At 34.3% G+C, this 19,703-nt stretch overlaps 9 non-coding genes across 9 annotated transcripts; 5 read left to right on the top strand and 4 right to left on the bottom strand.

The window, feature by feature from the left end:
• The first annotated feature begins 42 nt into the window (after positions 1-42).
• Trnam-cau (transfer RNA methionine (anticodon CAU)) lies at positions 43-114 on the top strand. Its single transcript has one exon. It is a non-coding gene; the product is annotated as a tRNA-Met (tRNA).
• A 458-nt stretch (positions 115-572) lies between these two features.
• On the bottom strand, positions 573-643 carry Trnag-gcc (transfer RNA glycine (anticodon GCC)). The gene has a single exon. It is a non-coding gene; the product is annotated as a tRNA-Gly (tRNA).
• Positions 644-890: 247 nt separating this feature from the next.
• Trnam-cau (transfer RNA methionine (anticodon CAU)) lies at positions 891-962 on the top strand. The gene has a single exon. It is a non-coding gene; the product is annotated as a tRNA-Met (tRNA).
• Positions 963-1,421: 459 nt separating this feature from the next.
• Trnag-gcc (transfer RNA glycine (anticodon GCC)) lies at positions 1,422-1,491 on the bottom strand. The gene has a single exon. It is a non-coding gene; the product is annotated as a tRNA-Gly (tRNA).
• Positions 1,492-1,737: 246 nt separating this feature from the next.
• Trnam-cau (transfer RNA methionine (anticodon CAU)) lies at positions 1,738-1,809 on the top strand. The gene has a single exon. It is a non-coding gene; the product is annotated as a tRNA-Met (tRNA).
• A 456-nt stretch (positions 1,810-2,265) lies between these two features.
• Positions 2,266-2,335, bottom strand: Trnag-gcc (transfer RNA glycine (anticodon GCC)). The gene has a single exon. It is a non-coding gene; the product is annotated as a tRNA-Gly (tRNA).
• Positions 2,336-2,581: 246 nt separating this feature from the next.
• Positions 2,582-2,653, top strand: Trnam-cau (transfer RNA methionine (anticodon CAU)). The gene has a single exon. It is a non-coding gene; the product is annotated as a tRNA-Met (tRNA).
• A 5,179-nt stretch (positions 2,654-7,832) lies between these two features.
• Positions 7,833-7,903, bottom strand: Trnag-gcc (transfer RNA glycine (anticodon GCC)). Its single transcript has one exon. It is a non-coding gene; the product is annotated as a tRNA-Gly (tRNA).
• Positions 7,904-8,149: 246 nt separating this feature from the next.
• On the top strand, positions 8,150-8,221 carry Trnam-cau (transfer RNA methionine (anticodon CAU)). The gene has a single exon. It is a non-coding gene; the product is annotated as a tRNA-Met (tRNA).
• The last annotated feature ends 11,482 nt before the right edge of the window (positions 8,222-19,703 follow it).

The raw sequence follows: 19,703 nt of genomic DNA, 5'->3' as shown, positions 1-19,703 counted from the left end.
AATTCTTCAAGATACCAATTAATTTTAACATATACAGCACAAAGCAGAGTGGCGCAGCGGAAGCGTGCTGGGCCCATAACCCAGAGGTCCAAGGATCGAAACCTTGCTCTGCTAAGTTCTATTTTTTCCCAAAAATTATTTTATTAAAAGTGTAAGTTTTTTGGTGCCCTTTCTAACGCTGAAGTGACAAGAACTCAGTATTCATTTTTTTTATCATGGTTATGAATTTGGGCAAAGAATGACTTATGATTTTTATTTTGACATATTATTGTAAAACGTGGGAAAATGAAATATATTTAATGCGAATTTCAGTTGTGATCAGGGTATTTTGGTAACAAACAACTCATTTGCATGATCCAATCAAAATGCCTAAAACAAAGTTATTTAAATAATCCAAATAGCAGCCAAGTTTCTTTACAGTAACTGGGTAGGTACTATTTACCACGTCTTTATTACTACAGCATGAATAAATATAAAGGTTTAAAGAGATAGTCCCAAATTAACACAATAGTCCAATTTAAACAACAACAAAAAATGATGAAGAACTCAATACGTAAGTATTAAGAAAAAAGTGCACGGACCGGGAATCGAACCCGGGCCTCCCGCGTGGCAGGCGAGAATTCTACCACTGAACCATCCGTGCTGTGTTGCTCCATCACATAATCAGATCAAAATAACGGTTGTTTAAAGCTCAATGATGTAAACTTGCAATTTAATTTACTAAATATTTCTTTCTATCGTGCTTTTGAATATTTGTTTTTATCGTGTTTTCAACGTAGAATGTTTGCTCCTAAAGTTAATTTTATCTCAATCAAATAAACAACATTTAGAATAAAATACATCAATAAATTCTTCAAGATACCAATTAATTTTAACATAATACAGCACAAAGCAGAGTGGCGCAGCGGAAGCGTGCTGGGCCCATAACCCAGAGGTCCAAGGATCGAAACCTTGCTCTGCTAAGTTCTATTTTTTCCCAAAAATTATTTTATTAAAAGTGTTAGTTATTTGGTGCCCTTTCTAACGCTGAAGTGACAAGAACTCAGTATATTCATTTTTTTTATCATGGTTATGAATTTGGGCAAAGAATGACTTATGATTTTTATTTTGACATATTATTGTAAAACGTGGGAAAATGAAATATATTTAATGCGAATTTCAGTTGTGATCAGGGTATTTTGGTAACAAACAACTCATTTGCATGATCCAATCAAAATGCCTAAAACAAAGTTATTTAAATAATCCAAACAGCAGCCAAGTTTCTTTACAGTAACTGGGTAGGTACTATTTACCACGTCTTTATTACTACAGCATGACCAAATATAAAGGTTTAAAGAGATAGTCCCAAATTAACACAATAGTCCAATTTAAACAACAACAAAAAATGATGAAGAACTCAATACGTAAGTATTAAGAAAAAGTGCACGGACCGGGAATCGAACCGGGCCTCCCGCGTGGCAGGCGAGAATTCTACCACTGAACCATCCGTGCTGTGTTGCTCCATCACATAATCAGATCAAAATAACGGTTGTTTAAAGCTCAATGATGTAAACTTGCAATTTAATTTACTAAATATTTCTTTCTATCGTGCTTTTGAATATTTGTTTCTATCGTGTTTTCAAAGTAGAATGTTTGCTCCTAAAGTTAATTTTATCTCAATCAAATATACAACATTTAGAATAAAATACATCAATAAATTCTTCAAGATACCAATTAATTTTAACATATACAGCACAAAGCAGAGTGGCGCAGCGGAAGCGTGCTGGGCCCATAACCCAGAGGTCCAAGGATCGAAACCTTGCTCTGCTAAGTTCTATTTTTTCCCAAAAATTATTTTATTAAAAGTGTAAGTTTTGGTGCCCTTTCTAACGCTGAAGTGACAAGAACTCAGTATTCATTTTTTTATCATGGTTATGAATTTGGGCAAAGAATGACTTATGATTTTTATTTTGACATATTATTGTAAAACGTGGGAAAATGAAATATATTTAATGCGAATTTCAGTTGTGATCAGGGTATTTTGGTAACAAACAACTCATTTGCATGATCCAATCAAAATGCCTAAAACAAAGTTATTTAAATAATCCAAACAGCAGCCAAGTTTCTTTACAGTAACTGGGTAGGTACTATTTACCACGTCTTTATTACTACAGCATGACCAAATATAAAGGTTTAAATAGATAGTCCCAAATTAACACAATAGTCCAATTTAAACAACAACAAAAAATGATGAAGAACTCAATAGGTAAGTATTAAGAAAAAAAGTGCACGGACCGGGAATCGAACCGGGCCTCCCGCGTGGCAGGCGAGAATTCTACCACTGAACCATCCGTGCTGTGTTGCTCCATCACATAATCAGATCAAAATAACGGTTGTTTAAAGCTCAATGATGTAAACTTGCAATTTAATTTACTAAATATTTCTTTCTATCGTGCTTTTGAATATTTGTTTCTATCGTGTTTTCAAAGTAGAATGTTTGCTCCTAAAGTTAATTTTATCTCAATCAAATATACAACATTTAGAATAAAATATATCAATAAATTCTTCAAGATACCAATTAATTTTAACATATACAGCACAAAGCAGAGTGGCGCAGCGGAAGCGTGCTGGGCCCATAACCCAGAGGTCCAAGGATCGAAACCTTGCTCTGCTAAGTTCTATTTTTTCCCAAAAATTATTTTATTAAAAGTGTAAGATTTTTGGTGCCCTTACTTAGTGACAAGAACTCAGTATATTCATTTTTTTTTATCATGGTTATGAATTTGGGCAAAGAATGACTTATGACTTTTATTTTGACATATTATTGTAAAACGTGGGAAAATGAAATATATTTAATGCGAATTTCAGTTGTGATCAGGGTATTTTGGTAACAAACAACTCATTTGCATGATCCAATCAAAATGCCTAAAACAAAGTTATTTAAATAATCCAAACAGCAGCCAAGTTTCTTTACAGTAACTGGGTAGGTACTATTTACCACGTCTTTATTACTACAGCATGACCAAATATAAAGGTTTAAAGAGATAGTCCCAAAAGAAAAAAGTGCACGGACCGGGAATCGAACCCGGGCCTCCCGCGCGGCAGGCGAGAATTCTACCACTAATAGCAATCAATAGTACGTCATATGCAATTGTGCTAAATCTAAAAGAATTCTAAGTCTAGGAAAAGCGTGCTATTAGCGCTAATAGCGCTATTACAATACAATACAATACAACTGAAATTTATATAGCGCCTAAAACCAAACAATTGTACTAAGGCGCTGATAAACACTTAAACCAAATAAAATTACAGTCCATAGGCAACATAAAACAAATGGCATTTCAAGAGTCTTTTGAAAATGAGAAGAGAGTTTGCATTTCTGATATGTTTCGGTAGCCGGTTCCATTGACGAGGTGCGTAGCATGTAAAAGCACGGTCTGCAAATGTTCGGTGGTGAGTTCTGGGTTCGAATAATAGTGGTGCAGAGGAGGAACGTAACGGCCTGCGGTCAGTCTGTGTCTGGAGCATGCTTGAAAGATATTCAGGAGCCTGTTGGTGGAGAGATTTGTATGTTAGAACCATGATCTTAAAGTCAATTCTTTGCTTAACAGGCAACCAATGCAAGCGCTAATATCAATTAATAGCACGTCATATGCAATTGAGCTAAATCTAAAAAGATTCTAAGTCTAAGGAAACCGTGCTATTAGCGCTAATAGCGCTAATAGCAATTAATAGCACGTCATATGCAATTGTGCTAAATCTAAAAGAATTTTAAGTCTAGAGAAAGCGTGCTATTAGTGCTAATAGCGCTATTAGCGCTAATAGAAATTAATAGCACGTCATTTGCAATTGTGCTAAATCTAACAGAATTCTAAGTCTAGAGAAAGCGTGCTATTAGCGCTAATAGCGCTATTAGCGCTAATAGCAATTAATAGCACGTCATATGCAATTGTGCTAAATCTAAAAGAATTCTAAGTCTAGAGAAAGCGTGCTATTAGTGCTAATAGCGCTATTAGCGCTAATAGAAATTAATAGCACGTCATTTGCAATTGTGCTAAATCTAAAAAGATTCTAAGTCTAGAGAAAGCGTGCTATTAGTGCTAATAGCGCTATTAGCGCTAATAGCAATTAATAGCACGTCATATGCAATTGTGCTAAATCTAAAAGAATTCTAAGTCTAGAGAAAGCGCGCTATTAGTGCTAATAGCGCTATTAGAAATTAATAGCACGTCATTTGCAATTGTGCTAAATCTAAAAAGATTCTAAGTCTAGAGAAAGCGTGCTATTAGTGCTAATAGCGCTATTAGCGCTAATAGCAATTAATAGCACGTCATATGCAATTGTGCTAAATCTAAAAGAATTCTAAGTCTAGAGAAAGCGCGCTATTAGTGCTAATAGCGCTATTAGAAATTAATAGCACGTCATTTGCAATTGTGCTAAATCTAAAAAGATTCTAAGTCTAGAGAAAGTGTGCTATTAGTGCTAATAGCGCTATTAGCGCTAATAGCAATTAATAGCACGTCATATGCAATTGTGCTAAATCTAACAGAATTCTAAGTCTAGAGAAAGCGTGCTTTTAGCGCTAATAGCAATTAATAGCACGTCATATGCAATTGTGCTAAATCTAAAAGAATTCTAAGTCTAGAAAAAAGCGTGCTATTAGCGCTAATAGCGCTATTAGCGCTAATAGCAAATAATAGCACGTCATATGCAATTGTGCTAAACCTAAAAAGATTCTAAGTCTCGGGAAAGCGTGCTATTAGCGCTAATAGCAATTAATAGCACGTCATATGCAATTGTGCTAAATCTAAAAAGATTCTAAGTCTAGGGAAAGCGTGCTATTAGCGCTATTAGCGCTAATAGCAATTAATAGCACGTCATATGCAATTGTGCTAAATCTAACAGAATTCTAAGTCTAGAGAAAGCGTGCTTTTAGCGCTAATAGCAAATAATAGCACGTCATATGCAATTGTGCTAAATCTAAAAAGATTCTAAGACTGGAAGAAGCGTGCTATTAGCGCTAATAGCAATTAATAGCACGTCATATGCAATTGTGCTAAATCTAAAAGAATTCTAAGTCTAGAAAAAGTGTGCTATTAGCGCTAATAGCGCTATTAGCGCTAATAGCAAATAATAGCACGTCCTATGCAATTGTGCTAAACCTAAAAAGATTCTATGTCTCGGGAAAGCGTGCTATTAGCGCTAATAGCAATTAATAGCACGTCATATGCAATTGTGCTAAATCTAAAAAGATTCTAAGTCTAGGGAAAGCGTGCTATTAGCGCTAATAGCAATTAATAGCATGTCATATGCAATTGTGCTAAATCTAACAGAATTCTAAGTCTAGAGAAAGTGTGCTATTAGTGCTAATAGCGCTATTAGCGCTAATAGCAATTAATAGCACGTCATATGTAATTGTGCTAAATCTAAAAAGATTCTAAGTCTCGGGAAAGCGTGCTATTAGCGCTAATAGCGCTATTACGCTAATAGCAATTAATAGCACGTCATTTGCAATTGTGCTAAATCTAAAAAGATTCTAAGTCTAGGGAAAGCGTGCTACTAGCGCTAATAGCGCTATTAGCGCTAATAGCAATTAATAGCACGTCATATGCAATAATGGTAATCTAACAGAATTCTAAGTCTAGAGAAAGTGTGCTATTAGTGCTAATAGCGCTATTAGCGCTAATAGCAATTAATAGCACGTCATATGCAATTGTGCTAAATCTAACAGAATTCTAAGTCTAGAGAAAGCGTGCTATTAGCGCTAATAGCAATTAATAGCACGTCATATGCAATTGTGCTAAATCTAAAAGAATTCTAAGTCTAGAAAAAGCGTGCTATTAGCGCTAATAGCAAATAATAGCACGTCATATGCAATTGTGCTAAATCTAAAAAGATTCTAAGTCTAGGGAAAGCGTGCTATTAGCGCTAATAGCGCTATTAGCGCTAATAGCAATTAATAGCACGTCATATGCAATTGTGCTAAATCTAAAAGAATTCTAAGTCTAGAAAAAGCGTGCTATTAGCGCTAATAGCGCTATTAGCGCTAATAGCAAATAATAGCACGTCATATGCAATTGTGCTTCACCTAAAAAGATTCTAAGTCTCGGGAAAGCGTGCTACTAGCGCTAATAGCAATTAATAGCACGTCATATGCAATTGTGCTAAATCTAAAAAGATTCTAAGTCTCGGGAAAGCGTGCTAATAGCGCTAATAGCAATTAATAGCACGTCATATGCAATTGTGCTAAATCTAACAGAATTCTAAGTCTAGAGAAAGCGTGCTATTAGTGCTAATAACGCTATTAGCGCTAATAGCAATTAATAGCATGTCATATGCAATTGTGCTAAATCTAACAGAATTCTAAGTCTAGAGAAAGCGTGCTATTAGCGCTAATAGCAATTAATAGCACGTCATATGCAATTGTGCTAAATCTAAAAGAATTCTAAGTCTAGAAAAAGCGTGCTATTAGCGCTAATAGCAAATAATAGCACGTCATATGCAATTGTGCTAAATCTAAAAAGATTCTAAGTCTAGGGAAAGCGTGCTATTAGCGCTAATAGCGCTATTAGCGCCAATAGCAATTAATAGCACGTCATATGCAATTGTGCTAAATCTAAAAGAATTCTAAGTCTAGAAAAAGCGTGCTATTAGCGCTAATAGCGCTATTAGCGCTAATAGCAAATAATAGCACGTCATATGCAATTGTGCTAAACCTAAAAAGATTCTAAGTCTCGGGAAAGCGTGCTACTAGCGCTAATAGCAATTAATAGCACGTCATATGCAATTGTGCTAAATCTAAAAAGATTCTAAGTCTCGGGAAAGCGTGCTAATAGCGCTAATAGCAATTAATAGCACGTCATATGCAATTGTGCTAAATCTAACAGAATTCTAAGTCTAGAGAAAGCGTGCTATTAGTGCTAATAACGCTATTAGCGCTAATAGCAATTAATAGCATGTCATATGCAATTGTGCTAAATCTAACAGAATTCTAAGTCTAGAGAAAGCGTGCTATTAGTGCTAATAACGCTATTAGCAATTAATAGCACGTCATATGCAATTGTGCTAAATCTAACAGAATTCTAAGTCTAGGAGAATACAATGAGTTGTAATATCGTTATTAGCATACCTGTCGGTATTAGCGCTAATAGCGCTAATAGCACGACTTACGCTATTAGCGCTAATAGCGCATGTCACGCTAATGAGTGCTATTAGCGCTATTAGCAAAGGTTTGCTATTATCACGCTATCGGCGATATTAGCGTGGATAAACAGAAAATTGCAAATACCGTGCAAGTTGCAATTTTGCTAGTGAGTAGCGCTAACGCGCTAAATAACCATCATCGCACCTTTATCCCCATAACCCAGAGGTCCAAGGATCGAAACCGTGCTCTGCTAAGTTCTATTTTTTCCCAAAAATTATTTTATTAAAAGAGTTTTTTGGTGTCCTGTCTAACGCTGAAGTGACAAGAACTCAGTATATTCATTTTTTTATATCATGGTTATTAATTTGGGCAAAGAATGACTTATGATTTTTATTTTGACATATTATTGTAAAACGTGGGAAAATGAAATATATTTAATGCGAATTTCAGTTGTGATCAGGGTATTTTGGTAACAAACAACTCATTTGCATGATCCAATCAAAATGCCTAAAACAAAGTTATTTAAATAATCAAACAGCAGCCAAGTTTCTTTACAGTAACTGGGTAGGTACTATTTACCACGTCTTTATTACTACAGCATGACCAAATATAAAGGTTTAAAGAGATAGTCCCAAATTAACACAATAGTCCAATTTAAACAACAACAAAAAATGATGAAGAACTCAATACGTAAGTATTAAGAAAAAAGTGCACGGACCGGGAAACGAACCCGGGCCTACCCCGTGGCAGGCGAGAATTCTACCACTGAACCATCCGTGCTGTGTTGCTCCGTCACATAATCAGATCAAAATAACGGTTGTTTAAAGCTCAATGATGTAAACTTGCAATTTAATTTACTAAATATTTCTTTCTATCGTGCTTTTGAATATTTGTTTCTATCGTGTTTTCAAAGTAGAATGTTTGCTCCTAAAGTTAATTTTATCTCAATCAAATATACAACATTTATAATAAAATACATCAATAAATTCTTCGAAATACCAATTAATTTTAACATATACAGCACAAAGCAGAGTGGCGCAGCGGAAGCGTGCTGGGCCCATAACCCAGAGGTCCAAGGATCGAAACCTTGCTCTGCTAAGGACCCGGTGCTTAATCTCGCCGATTACCTCTGCGTCGTCTCGCAGCATTTCGATGGCTCTACTGCGTCTTGCAGTTTCAAGCCGCAGCACGCCGATGAATTAATATAGTGTAGCCATACACCTGGTTGCGAATTCGCGAGCAGTTATGGGCATCGAGTTCGCAACATCTTGCCATCTTCTTGCTCTGCGGTTTGCCATTCATTACTCAAAACCTTTATATTAATGTTTATTGTAGTACTTACTTGAGTTTACTCACCGTGAGCAATTTGCGGATCAGTCGATATAATCCGGCAAAGAATATACATCGAAGGTCACAATGATATCATCCAAGCATAGAAATGGTATAAAGTACATTGGTTCTGCTTTAAAGAGTTCATAGGTTTTCATTTTTTCCTCTCTTTCTTTTATCGGTTTCACCATTGTTTTATATAAATTATATATAGGATATAATTATATAGCATATATATATTTCCCGTAAAAGGTTCTTGACATCATACATTATCACTGATTATTTGCAATAATACATGAATTTTAACCATTGCTAGTATCTGACGTGAAGTTTTGCTGAACAATTACTTTCAATATGTTATCATGCAAACGTCATCATGGTAAATAGCATTTGCTTCAAACTACAGCCATTTTGACTAACCTACCATAGGAGTAAAGTATGCACGTAATTTTAAAATGTGTAAAAATGTTGGGTTTGCAGCAGAGATCGAGTTAATGTTATTAAGTAAACATTGGCCTCATTCATCAACGCACTCAAGGACACTAATTTGTTAGGGTATTGTTGTCAAGTGTTATAAGCCGGTTGCGAGAAATGTAGGAGTTGGGCCGATCAAGCCGATGAACGGGTGACTGAACATGGCTTTTCATCGAGCAGACACACATTTTGTTAGTGCATATCGCAACAGTATTTTATTTCTCAGCATAGGCGCATCGGCTTGGGTCTGCGTCTTGGGTTGCGGGCACGCCGCAGACTTCATCGGCGAGATTAAGCACCCAGGCCTAAGTTCTATTTTTTTCCTAAAATTATTTTATTAAAAGAGTAAGTTTTTTGGTGTCCTGTCTAACGCTGAAGTGACAAGAACTCAGTATATTCATTTTTTTTTTATCATGGTTATTAATTTGGGCAAAGAATGACTTATGATTTTTATTTTGACATATTATTGTAAAACGGGGGAAAAAGAAATATATTTAATGCGAATTTTAGTTGTGATCAGGGTATTTTGGTAACAAACAACTCATTTGCTTGATCCAATCAAAATGCCTAAAACAAAGTTATTTATATAATCCAAACAGCAGCCAAGTTTCTTTACAGTAACTGGGTAAGTACTATTTACCACGTCTTTATTACTACAGCATGACCAAATATAAAGGTTTAAAGAGATAGTCCCAAATTAACACAATAGTCAAATTTAAACAACAACAAAAATTGATGAAGAACTCAAAACGTAAGTATTAAGAAAAAAGTGCACGGATCGGGAATTTGGGATTTTCATTTTCCGTGCTTTCTGTATATACAGGCCCGTAGCCAGGGGGGGTTCGAGGGGTTCGATCGAACCCCCTAAAATTTTGACACAAGAAAAGGAGAACATGGGAAATGTGGTTGAAATGGCCATTTTAGCACAAAAATTGTTATTTTTCTCGCGCTTCGCGCGAATTTTCCTATTAGTTTTAGGCTCAGATTAGCGGGACGATTTGAAAAATCCCCCGACGCCCAGATTATGTAGGCCTATGACTTAATTTAATGCTATAAATACAGTAGAGTCATTATTTGCCTCTTTGTCTCATCTAGATTTGAAGATTTAAAAAAAAATATTTGGTGTGCAAAAAAAACGATAACCGAGAAAACTTAGTTCAGGGAGTGATATAATATAGGAAAATAAGATAATTGATATTATTTGTGATGAAATAACGCACCTGATTAGCAATTTTTTCTTGTTTTAATCGAGCTAATTTACCTCTTTGCTATAATATATCCATTATATTCCTGATAATAATGTAAAAATAATGCACCAAATGCCTTCAATTGGGACTTCATTTTTCAAAATTCTTCCAATTCTGAGGGGCACATCCCCCTCAGACACCCCCTCCGCCTGATTTGCAACCTTTTCTTGTTTTAACCGCGATAATTTGCGTCTTTGCTGTAATATATTGAACCAATATGTTGATAATAATGTAAAAATGGTGCACCATGCCTTCGATTGGGACTACATTTTTCAGCTCAGACACCCCGTATGCCTGAATTGCAACTTTTTCTTGTTTTAACCGTGCTAATTTGCCTCTTTGCAATAATAAATTGAAACCATATATTTCTGATAATAATGTAAAAATTGTGCACCAAATGCCTTCAATTGGGACTTCATTTTTCAAAATTCTCCCATTTCTGAGGGGGAACATCCCCCCTCAGACACCCCCCTGCGCGGCGTTTCCGCGACGCGATGCCCGCTACGCGGCCATTACTCATCAGTTATAATTAACAGAAATCTGCAAAAACGAACCCCCTAACTCGGAGGGCTGGCTACGGGCCTGATATATTATTATCTATAGGTTCATGGTAGACATTTAACGTACAATTTATGGGCAGATTCATACTACACGTGACCCTCTGATAAATTTTGTGACTAATTTTGCATTTTTCTCAAAAAATAACTACACACTGTTAACAAAAGTTATGTATATATTATAGGGGCAATGAATACAATTACTTCACTGAAATTTCAGTGATTCAAGACAAGTGGTTCATTATGTTAAGAAATGGGGTACATTCTAGCGGTACCTTTTTCTTATCATAAATAACGTACCGCTTGTCTTGAGTCACTGAAATTCCAGTGTAGTAACTGAATTCCTTGCCCTATAATATACATAACTTTTGTTACCAGTGTGTTATTATTTTTGAGAAAAATGCAAAAATAGTCACAAATTTATCAAGGGTGTGTAGTACCCCTTAAGGGATGGGGTATGAACGTTTGGACAGTATTTATTGTGGGACATTAGAGCACATCAGACATATCGAATTGCATTCTGAATACGAAGAATGTCCTTCTGATATCAAATAATTTTGATTTTTGAAATTCGCAATGTAATACACATTTTATGGCAACTGATTAAAAATTGATATTTTTGATATTTAACAGTACTCGAATTAAATTTTATAAATCTGATGATTTATACTTAAAGTGTATGTAGGTGGGATGAAAAGCCGACGATCAATTGAACATTTTGATCTTTCGTATTGAAGATATGGATTTTTTTCCCCAAACACCCAAAAAAAAATTAGGTCTTTTTGGGAAAAAAAATCCATATCTTCAATATGAAAGGTCAAGTTTTTTCTTTTTCTTTGCTTTTTTAGCCACCCTTTGTGCAAAGTGGCTGGCCAGAAATACGACAACTCAAATGTGTTTAAATGAGTCGTTCATGATTGTTACTTGAAAGGTCAAATTTTTCAATTGATCGTCGGCTTTTCCTCCCAGCTATACATACACTTTAAGAATATATCATTAGATTTATAAAATTTACTTCGAGGACTGTTATATATCAAAAATGTGAAAAATATCAAATTTTAATAATTTGTCATAAAATTTGTATTATATCGTGAATTTCAAACAATGAAAATTATTTGATATCAGAAAGACATTCTTCGTATTCAGAATGCAATTTGAAATGTCTGATGTGCTCTCATGTCCCACAAAAAATACTGTCGAAACGCTCAAAACGCTCATTCCAGATCCCTAAAGTGAGATTAGATGGCAAACCCATTTTAAGATAGGATACGGAATTATTGAAGTCTTCTAATCGGGATGTATAAACACATCAGTTTTAAAGTTTTCGGAGTAATATCCCAATATCCCAATCGGGATATTTACGTTTAGGTTGAAATAATAAAACGCATTCTAGATTACCGAATGCTTTTAATACAAATCAGTAGTATATGTACATCCCTCGAGCGTTAAATATAACAGACTCAGAGCACAACTTTCTATCTGGAATTTAATATTTTTATCATCAACATCGTGGGAAAACTTGGGGCTATAATGATAGTCATCAAAGGGGTACACTTTGTGCCATTTTTATAAATTGGGAAGATCAAAATACTAATATAAATATGGTTTTATGTTTGCATTATATATGTGAAAATGTTTTAAGACACACATTTTAAGTGCTTCAAATATACATTTTGCTGGTAGTATTTCAAATGTTTATAACAAGCTATAAGAGCGGTTTCTTCGAACTATCATGAACTATTAACTTATAAACTTAAGATGTAACATTTTCCTAATTAAATACAAACAATTTGAACTTTCCTGACCATTGTTAATTATACACTTAATCTAAAACGTGCCTAATTCTTAACCTTGTAATTTTACATATTTATAACCATGGTTGAAGTTGAAAATTTGACACCAAATACAATACATATCATTAAAGATTAGTAGCTTTATCAAATACAAACATTGATAACTGATAACAATATTATTATAAGTTAATAATTTTATCAAAATTAATGCAAAACAAACAAGATCTGCAAAACGTCAGCTTATAGTCATTGTTGCCAGAGCTGCGATTTAAACGCCGAATTCTTTTTGCATGGACAGTGTCTTGTTTTAAGATATTTTTTATCCCATGGTAAATAATTGGAAGTTATCCCCTCTCTTTATTATAGATGTCATGTTGTAGGAGACCTTTTGTGGGATATAAAGCAATGAATAAGGAAATAAGACATGAAATTGGGCGCCTTGCCCCGGTCAAACCTCCGCCTTTAGGCATTCCTACATTGACAACACTCGGCACACAGCAATCGTAGTATCAAGCAGTTCACACGGTGTTAACCTCATTCAAGCAGGTTTACATTTAAGTCAAATTTTTACACGAGGTTTTCAAAAATGGCACTTTGTCTAAATTCTTTTAGACATTCAATATCTCCACGGCAATATCTTCAAATAAGTACTAACGTGTCTCTACTTTGATCAGCAGTTCTAAGATAATTCGTGTTGTTTTAAGGGTATACCAAATATGATGACACTTGTATAGAAAAATTATATCTATAGACTACGGCAAAAAACAAGAGTACAAAAATCCCGCCTTTGGGCAAAGTGTAACAGCTAACGAGATTTAGACAGGGAAGGGACGGAGAGGGAGGTGGATGTTCGTGATTTTAGTAGATTACTTCAGCTTATATTCCCCCCGAAGCTCTTATTTTTTCCCTTTTAGTATAGAGGAGAAGTTATTTTTCGGCTTTCCCAGGCACATTTTAGTAAGTATGATTTCACGTTGCCCTTAAGACAATAGAGTGATTTAAAGCTATGACGAGTTAAGTGCAATGACTCGGAAGAAGCTCTTTCCGGGATATATGAAATATCATTATGCATTGATACAAGAAAGTGGAAGTAATTTTGCATTTAACCCACTAGAGAGCTTTAAATATAGCATATTTTCAAGCAGCCATGTTCAACCTTATACGCCTAGCGACGACTGTACTCCTATGTAGGCCCCTATATACCCCATCCCTTCCCCTTCAGAAAGATTTCCAAGATCTTTCATTGATGATAAAATAGGGAACTACATGATTTAAAAACATATATCAGGATTGCATTTGTATAATTCACCTGTTCCAACCTTTTAAGGTTAAACATTGGCTCCGGAACCGGGGTGTCTTTTTTCAAATTATTTTAAACACATATAAAACAAAACATACCCTTAACAAATACAAGAGAATAACATCTTTTCTGTCGTTTATTTGAAGAAAACCAAGAGATAATGCAGAATGTATCAACCAACTGAAATATTCAACGGGCTATTCCATTTAAGATCCACCACCCCTGTGGAAGCTGTTAGAAATAACTTCCACAGAGGGAGTATAAAATTCAAGCAGAATGAATATAATTATTAGGCAACTCCATATGAATTTCATACACCCTCTGAAAAAGATTCAACCCGAATCTTCCACAGGGGGATGGTGAGTTTCAAATACAGTTGGTTAATGTGCTAATTCCATTTGAAATTCATACTCCCCCTGTGGACGATATTTCCCAAATCTTTCACAGAGGGAGTGTGAACTTTAAATGGATTGGCCAAATCTACCAAGGGAAGAAAAATAAACGTAAATTTTAAGCAAATTTTCCGTGGGGACCTAAAATGTTGTGACAATGTGCCTAATTTTGTACTAGTAATAATACGTTTTAGGAAGCTTCAAAAACAAGCTCTTATAACAGCAAACCTCTTCGGAATGAAATTATTTTTAAAATTTAAAATCAAACCTTGGGAACCAAATGAGTTTGTACTGGAATTAATGAACTTTTTATCGCTTGCTTTTTCTCTGAAAAAGAAAAAATAACAAATCTCTTGAACAACAATTCTGTTGGGATTTCTAGTGGTTCCCAATTATTTCTCTTATTATTTTTATCAACATAAATGATTGATGTGGGTTCTCCAAAGTTATGACTTTTCATGTTTTCCCAAACTTTTTTTTACAAATTTGTACATTCTAAAATGAACCCATATGGAGCGTCAAAATACACGTAACATAACCAAACAAACTTTTGAATTAAATGCCTTAGGTCTGATATAAACAAAACAAAAAGAGTTAAGAAGGGCCTTGTTCAAGTCAACTACATCACGTCCTAGCGGTTTTATAAAATTCTGACTCCATTTGAGCCTGAGGATATTCTCTGTGCCTGTTATACAAGCACAGAGTTTGGATAGACATCTTAGTGGGGAAAAAAGGGGGTTGGGGGACTCATTTAGCGAAGGCAGACTTATCCTGGCTAGCCTGAGTCCCTTGACACTTGATGGATTATATGTACATAAGGAAGCCAAACAGTGAGCGGGAAGCCCACAAGCATATTGGAGAGATTCAGATGCCACTGTTAAGGGATCTAAAATGAGCGTTTATTGCGTTTCGACAGTATTTTTTGTGGGACATGAGAGCACCTCAGACCTATCGAATTGCATTCTGAATACGAAGCATGTCTTTCTGATATCAAATAATTTTCATTTTTGAAAATCACAATATAATACAAATTTTATGACAAATTATAAAAATTTGATAATTTTCAAATTTTTTATATATAACAGTCCTCGAAGTAAATTATATAAATCTAATGATATATTCTTAAAGTGTATGTAGCAGGGAGGAAAAGCCGACGGTCAATTGAAAATTTTGACCTTTCATATTGAAGATATGGATTTTTTTCCAAAAAAGACCTAATTTTTTTTTGGTGTTTTGGGAAAAAAATCCATATCTTCAATACGAAAGGTCAAAATTTTCAATTGATCGTCGGCTTTTCATCCCACCTACATACACTTTAAGTATAAATCATCAGATTTATAAAGTTTACTTCAAGTACTGTTAAATATCAAAAATATCAATTTTTAATGATTTGCCATAAAATGTGTATTAAATTGCGAATTTCAAAAATCAAAATTATTTGATATCAGAATGGCATTCTTCGTATTCAGAATGCAATTCGATATGTCTGATGTGCTCTAATGTCCCAAAATAAATACTATCCAAACGTTCATACCCCAGCCCTTAAGGTGTTGAATATAATAGCGAGTTAGATCTAACATGTCTAACAGGAACATTTGGCATGGCGCCCAATGGTTTGACCCTTTTGATGTTCCAAATCTGAGATGTTTACTGTGACTACAACAGTTTGCGTCTCATACCATAACCACAAGAACCGCGATATTTGTTATGTATTTTTTTTGACGTTTGCATAATTATAATGACTTATAACAAGAATTACCGTTATAGAAACTACCTTGATAAATACCAGATGTGTATTTAGGTCTTTATTAAATTCCAAGGTTAAAGTTACATTTATTTATTTATTTATTTATTTATTTATTTATTTATTTATTTATTTATTTATTTATTTATTTATTTATTTATTTATTTATTTATTTATTTATTTATTTATTTGTTTTAGATATCTACTGCTGATAGTAGTATTGATGAAACTAGCTATCTACTGCTGATATTGGTATTAATGAAGTGGCTATCTACTGCTGATATCGGTATTGACGAAGCAGCTATCTACTGATGATATTGGCATTGATGAAGAATCAATCTACTGATGATATTGGTATTAATGAAGTGGCTATCTACTGCTGATATCGGTATTGACGAAGCAGCTATCTACTGCTGATACTGGTATTGATGAAGTAGCTATCTACTGCTGATATTGGTATTGATAAAGTAGGTATCTACTGATGATATTGGTATTGATGAAGAAGCTATTTATTTATTTATTTTTTTTTAAATTAATTAATTTATTTATTTTTTTATTTATTTTTTATTTTATTTTTTTATTTATTTATTTATTTATTTATTTATTTATTTATTTATTTATTTATTTATTGGTATTGATGCAGAAGCTGGTAATATCGATATATCGATAAGCTATCTTCTCTTGTATAAATTTGATAAAGAAGCGATCTACTGTTGAGATAGGTATTGATGAAATAGGCCTACTGCTGATATTGGTATTGATGAAGTAGCTATATACTGCTGATATTGGCATTGATGAAGTAGCTATCTACTGCTGGTATTGGCATTGATGAAGTGGCTATCTACTACTAATATCATTATTGATGAAGAAGCTATCTACTGATGCTATTGGTGTTTATATCTTCTGATGATATTGGCATTGATGAAGAAGCTATCTACTGATGATATTGGTATCGATGAAGAAGTTATCTACTGCTGATATTGATATTGATGAAGAAGTTATCTACTGCTGATATTGGCATAGATGAAGAGTCTATCTCCTTGTCTCCTTTATTATTTGCGACGGCGAACCTGGTGAAAATTAATGTTTATTTATATAATTCCCGTCGATCATGCCACTGTTTTTCCGTGTTATATTTCCTCACAGGGAGGATGGCAATTTATTTCTCGCATTTACGGCTCTAGCTACTATGGGCTATTTGCGGGAGGAGATAAGTTTAAGTGACCGCTTATGGGTTCGAATTTCAACCAGCCTAATCATGAAGCTCCCGTGGCCAAGTGGTTAAGGCATAGGTCTCGTAAACCTGAGGTCCTGGGTTCGATTCCCAGGCGGGATCACTTTTTCTCCTTGTCTCCTTTATTATTTGCGACGGCGAACCTGGTGAAAATTAATGTTTAGTCTATCTACTGATGATATTGGTATTGATGAAGAGTCTATCTACTGATAATATTGGTATTGATGAAGAAGTTATCTACTGCTGATATTGGTATTTATGAAGAAGCTATCTACTGCTGATGTTAGTATTGATGAAGCAGCATCAAATGCTTACACTGGTATTGATGAAGACGCTATATGCCGCTGTATAGTATTAATGAAGATGTTATTACTGTAGATTCCAGTATTAATAAAAAAAACCTGATATTGGTATCGATGAAGCAGCTACCTACTGCCGACATTGGTATTGATGAAGACGCTATCTACCGCTGTATAGTATTGATGAAGACGTTTTTACTGTGAATGCCAGTATATTAGCGAAAGATGTACCTATTGCAAATGCTGGTATTGATGAAGACGCTATCTAAGGCTGATTTTGGTATAGATGGCGGAACATTTTTGTCCGAAAAGGTTTAAGTACAACTTTATGAATAGCTTGTCTACAAATCCATTCGGCAGAAAGGAACAATAGATAATCCTTTTCCATGTTTATGAAAGATCCTATGAGCAATCCCCGGAAATTTTTATCAGTTCTTGTCACGCGAACGCGATTGTTGAATGTAAAAGGTATGATGCATCAGAAAAAATTTTGTTAACATTAGCAGATTAGGAAACAGTAAGACGAGAGAATAGACCAATTAATCATCTCTTTTCAGTGTCCATTATTAAAATTTATAATCAAGCTAACAACATTTTGATAATTAGGCCATTGTCCGAATTATCAGCGCCTAATAATCCAGTATCCCGTCGGAACTCAAGACCATTGTTTGGGATCATTATAAAACGCGACAAAGAACATTTTCTTTGATATAATTAGGTTAAAACCAGTTAATGATTTTGTAATGATTCTGTAGTGTTAATGATTTATATCATAAAGTGCCCCCAGGGTATACTTGACTTTTGTAAAACGCCGCTGGTGATGGAAACTACGGGATGGATGAGACGGCTAGATCAGGAAATGTACCTTTAATTGAGATATTTTATTATCTCTTGGAAAAATGATGATAAATGATGAAAAGACATACATCAATACATTGTTTTATTTCTCAATTCAGAACAAAACAAGAACAGAATAAAAGATAACATTTATAATGTTATACAATGCGTCCGTTGGTACAGACGTCGGTATATCATATTATACTATAACAATAAAGACATACTATTGTTAAAAACATATCAAAAGCCCATGAGGGAAACCAAAAGATGTACTGACATTTCAGAGAACCACGATAATAGGTTTACTTGTGATTTGAATTGTTTTGAAATTGGATCACACGGGCTCATTACCCCAGAAAATGTTGGACACATTAACAAGATATATTCTCTTTTATCAACAGATCCAACCCACCCAAGGGCATCTAAAATAAGGTTCGCTAAGTCGAGTAAGAATTGAAGTTAGTATAATGTAGGCCTAGTTAGATTCCTGTAGTTAGGGTTAGAGTTAGGATAAGGGTTTAGGGATAGATTTGACATAGTGAGCCTTATTTAAGACACAGCAAACCTTCGACATAGTGAGCCTTCGACATATCGGATAATAACTTCTGATTTCCAAATAAAAACACTTTATATTTTATGTATTTTGCTTGATACTGTGTTTTCACCTTAGCAAAGTAGATCCCAACAAACACAAAACATTTTTAAAATGTTTTAGACGGGTTATTTTTAGGGCTTTGGTTTTGGTGAAAACGTTTTGATAACTATAAAATTTCGGGTAATATAAAGGTCATGAAAACATTTTAGAACGGTTTTTTAAAAATAAAAATACACTACAATAATATTTTTAAATGTTTTCAAAATGTTATTGCAAAAATATTTTGCAAAATATCTTGTCAACATTTAAATAACATTATGGTAGAATATTTGGCAGCAAAATTTCAAAAAATGTTTTTGAATATTATGAAAACGTTTTATATCGTTTATACCCTTTATATAACTCGACATTTACACGTTATCTGTCAACCTTTTCTGTCCTTTTGCGAATAACGTGAAAAACTGTGTTTGCAGGGTATACTTACTGAATAAACGTTGCTACCCAATATAAACAGGCATCAGTATCTACCATATAAGTTACAGAAACTGTATTTATTACTTTAGAATCGGACGTATTCAATAAAGTATCCAAGTATAGAAGGCCGTAGCTGCCATGTTATTTAATTGACACATACTACGCTTTCACTCTGGATAGCAATGAAATATTTATAGTTCCTTCCAAATAAAAAACTGGAAATATCAGATGTCATAAAACCAACTTGGGTCCTGACCAAAACTAGAAACTCTTTGTCTATTGTCGACTAAACAATTATTAAGTGA

The sequence above is a fragment of the Amphiura filiformis genome, chromosome 17 (genome assembly GCF_039555335.1).
Source record: "Amphiura filiformis chromosome 17, Afil_fr2py, whole genome shotgun sequence".
NCBI classification, from domain to species: Eukaryota; Metazoa; Echinodermata; class Ophiuroidea; order Amphilepidida; family Amphiuridae; genus Amphiura; species Amphiura filiformis.
This window is presented reverse-complemented; position numbering and strand designations above follow the sequence as displayed.